Source organism: Cebus imitator, unplaced genomic scaffold, assembly GCF_001604975.1.
Source record: "Cebus imitator isolate Cc_AM_T3 unplaced genomic scaffold, Cebus_imitator-1.0 Scaffold196, whole genome shotgun sequence".
In the NCBI taxonomy this organism is placed as follows: domain Eukaryota; kingdom Metazoa; phylum Chordata; class Mammalia; order Primates; family Cebidae; genus Cebus; species Cebus imitator.
Genome location: NW_016107511.1, coordinates 3,075,963 through 3,080,592, shown reverse-complemented (window position 1 = coordinate 3,080,592; position 4,630 = coordinate 3,075,963).

Genomic DNA, 4,630 nt, shown 5'->3' with positions numbered 1-4,630 from the left:
GAGACGGGGTTTCACCATGTTGACCAGGATGGTCTCGATCTCTTGACCTCGTGATCCACCCGCCTCGGCCTCCCAAAGTGCTGGGATTACAGGCTTGAGCCACCACGCCCGGCACAAACTTAAATTTATAAGGATTCATTTTGCCTGGCATTCATATGCATGGAACGATCTTATTAATATTTTAAGCAATAATGAGATGTTCACTTTGTAAAACGTCAAAAAAGCTTCCAGAGTTTTCTCTGGGGTATGTAGAAGAAAAAAAAAAAAAGTTTCCAGAGAAACAGATACTTCAATACAAACCCTATTTTTAATTAAATCATAAAATTGATTGTGGGTGATCTGATTTTTGTTTGTATGTGTGTAGTTTTGATTTGTTTGTTTTGAGACTGGGTCTCACTCTCACCCAGGTTGAAGTGCAGTGGTGCAAACACAGCTCTCTGCAGCCTTGACCTTCTGGACTCAGGCAATCCAATTGCCTCAGTGGCACCGAAGACCTGGAATTACAGGTGTGGGCCACTGGGCCCAGCAATGTGTTACTCTAGAGGAACACAGTTTTGATTGTAGTATAGAACCCAATCACACTTAAATAATGTGGCAAAAATTAAAAATGGCATATTTAGGTGAAAATTATTACATTGTTTACATTAAATCTTTACATTCTAGAGGAAAACAACACAATTGGCTGAGTGCTGCAAAGTTCCTGACGTCATCAAACCTTCCTTCAAAGTTCAATGAACAAATAGCATCAGCTATCTTAGAATCTACATTGTGGGAACCATTGTACCAAGACTCCTACTTTCAGAATTAGCTCAGATACCACCCACCTGGTTTCCAGCCCTTATTTGGCACCCAAACTTTTAACAGTATCTTTTTTTTTTTTTTTTTTTTGTGAGAGTCTTGCTTTGTTGCCCAGGCTGGTAGCACGATCTCAGCTTAGCTAACTGCAACCTCCGCCTCCCCAATTCAAGCAAGTCTCATGCTTCAGTCTCCCAAGTAGCTGGGATGACAGCCACATGCCGTCATGCCCTCAACACTCTCTTGTCTATGGCTTTGATATTTGCCTCTTGTACCTCAGTTGTAAAGAATGTGTGTTGAAGTTCCAGGCACTCAGCTAACTCCTTGGCCTGGGTTATTTCCTTTGATTCTCACAGTGATCTTATGTAAGCCCACCATGGTAATGGTCCACTTTCATAAATATGGAAACTCATGAACAGAGCCATCTCTTCTAGTGGAGGGTGAAACCTGGCTTCAATTCCATTTACAGTGGCTTCTTATTTACAGTGTTCTTGCTCCTGTCCCAGGCTGGCGACGTGAAAATAAGGGATAGGATGAACTGACGCCAGAGGCTTCTGCACTCTGATCACCATTACTTTCCCATTAAAACATCCCAGCCGTGGAAATGTAAGTTGAATTAGAGAAGAGAACAATAATAAAAATAATTTTTGTGCCACAAACACTTCAAGAAATGGAGCAAATAATAGTGAAGGTCTTTGATCTACCACCTTGAGGAAGAAAAGCACCTGAAGCTAAGGAAGGAGGGCTGCAGGAGATGGAAATTCATGGAAAAAGGGAAATGTATTATGAATGCTGCATGGAATCTGCCCCTTCTGCCCCACCCCCCACACACTCACTCCAGAGGCTCTGCTGAAAGAATGCACCCAGGAGGACATGTTTGTACTATGGCCTCCATTACTTGCCACAGCTAATTGAACCAGGGATGGTAGCCTGATCCTAGCTGAACCAATCAAACTATTGCTGGGGAGTTTGGAATTGCAACACTGAGAGACTGTAACACCTCTATACAACAGGAGCTAAAGCCCCCATGCCAGTCAGAGTTACTGAGGGAAGAAAAAAATATAAGTAGCAAAGAAAGTTGGTTGGCAGACAAAAGCAAAATGAAGTTGAAAGGCTATTATTTATTCTTTGAGGGGGGGCTTCCATTCCTTATTTTTATTTTTATTATTATTATTTTTTTTTAAGATGGGGTTTCACCCTAATGGCCAGGGTGGTCTTGAACTCCTGACCTCAGGTGATCCACCCACCTCGGCCTCCCAAAGTGTTAGGATTACAGCCATGAGCCACTGCACCCTGCCCCATTCCTTATTTTTAAGCCCAATTTCAAGGTAAACTGACTGCATTTTTTTTTCTGTTCTTAGTTGTTCATGAGATTCCCCCCTATCCTTGCAACAATCATCCGTTTACCTATGCTGACTTCATTGAGTTTCTCTCCCTCACTGCAAAGCAAGCCCTGACTCACAGCCTGGAGGTGGCAGCTCTTCATTGTGTCACTGGGCATTAGCACTTTGGCTAAACCTACTTGATAAATTAATCAATAGATACCTAATGAGAGATTACTATAGGGAAGGAAAAATAGCTTTTCCGAACCCATCCTAGGTTCATGGCTGAGGCCTCCATAACGAAAGACAGATTAACCAGAGAAAAGCATACACATTGCATGTAAATATCCCATGCCATGGGAGCCTTCCTAAGGAAAGGAAGATCCAGAGCAGCTGTTAAACTTGGGTGTTTCTATGCCGGGTTTCATGAAGAGTGGACAGTTGTGGGGAGATATAGTTGAACAAAGATGACAATAAACTGTGGGGAGTTTAGCAAGGCTTATTTGTTCAGATTCTACTCTGTGACCCTTCTGTCTTCAGAGATAAGAATGTACCTTTCCTGTGGATATAGGGCAGCACTTCTTACATGAAGGTCTTAGAACTTGTTTCAGGGGAAGTTAAGAAAATCATTCCAAGCTTTTATGACCTGCTTCAAGAGAAAGGAGAGGAGGGAAGGTGAGAGTGAACTTCCAGCTTCTGCCATTTTTTCAAAAGTCCATGCCGTATTTAGGAGTAGCAGGTTCTGAACCCGATCACTACCAAGTATAAAGCATGAAGCCTATAGGCTGTGTGGAAGACACAGATCTAAGTATTTTAGAGTTGAAAGAAAGCAGGAGTTCTCTAGATTTTGGATTTGGGGGGCCAGTAAAATGTCAATAATATTAGAGGATTAACAGAGTCACCAAGTTTTTATTTGGTCAAGTAAAGACTTTAGGAGAAAAATGTCTGCCATAATTATAATTTCATTTTTTAAGAAATGTATTTTTGGCCAGGCAAAGCGGCTCATGCCTGTAATCACAGCACTTTGAGAGGCTGAGGCGGGTGAATCGCGAGGTCAGGAGTTTCAGACCATCCTGACCAACACGATGAAACCCCGTGTCTACTAAAAATACAAAAATTAGCCGGGTGTGGTGGTGTGCACCTGTAATACCAGCTACACAGGAGGCTGAGGCAGGAGAATCCCTTGAACCTGGGAGGCAGAGTTTGCAGTGAGCCAAGATCGTGCCATTGCACTCCAGCCTAAGTGACAGACTGAGACTCTGTCTCAAAAAAAAAAAGAAATATATTTTTTAACTTTAAGACAAGATGAAGGGAAAAAGTCTCAAAGGACAGTCTTGTAAATTGAATGTTTTATTTCATGAAGAACTCATTATATTGTTTTTACTCATCTCATTTTACTACTTCCTCCCCTTGTTGGTATCAGACCACTGCTTTTACTTAGCGTGGCAATGTGCCCAATGAAAAGGACCACCTTCCCCAGACTCCATTCTGACTAGGGGTGGCCAGCAACTGAGCTGTAGCCAGTGAGAGAGAAAGGTGGGAAGACAAGAGGCCAGGAGATATTTAGCCCTCTTCCCCCTCTTCTGCTTCCTTCTTAGTATAAGGGCAGAAGGGCTTAAGTTCGAGTCATCTTGGACTATAAAGAACTCTCAAGGATGACAGTCATGGAATGAGCATGGCAGAGCAAAAAAAAAAAAAAGGAGGACGCTGGGTCTCAATCATGGGAGTTACGTAGCTTGCCTAACTCTAGACTTTATATATGCAAACCACAAATATCTGAGACAGGTCTCAGTTAATTTAGAAAGTTTATTGTGCCAAGGTTGAGGATATGCACCCATGACACAGCCTCAGGAGGTCCTGATGACGGGAGCCCAAGGTGGTCAGAGCACAGTTTCATTTTAAACATTGTAGGGAGACATGAGACATCAATCAACATATGTAAGATGAATATCGGTTCGGTCTGGAAAAGGCACGACAACTAGTAGGGAGGGGACTTCCAGGTTATAGGAAGATAAGAGACAATGGGTGCATTCTTTTGAGTTTCTGGTTACTCTCTCCAAAGGAGGCAATCAGATATCTATTCATCTCAGTGAGCAGAGGGGTGACTGAATAGAATGGGAGGCAGGTTTGCCCTAAGCAGTTCCTTTGACTTTTCCCCTTAACTTAGTGATTTTGGGGCCCCCGGATTTATTTTCCTTTCATATTTCCCCTCTTTTAAAAAAAATTTTTTTTGGAGAAAGAATTTTAGAAGAACATGAGTCTCTGGTCTCAGGTTTTTTCTGATCTCTCATGGCTAGGATAGGTTATTCCTAGATGGGTAGGTCCTGAGTTGTTAGGAAAGTTCATTTTTAGCAGGTTGTGAAGTCTTATATTTTATGAAGAAAAAATAGGGGGAGGAAGGGAGAGAAACGACAAACAAAAGAATAATCTTGGAAAATTGACATAGGCCATATTACTCTGAAGTCCATACATCAGCAGGTAGGTACAGAAGTGGCTTATGTATGTACGGAGGT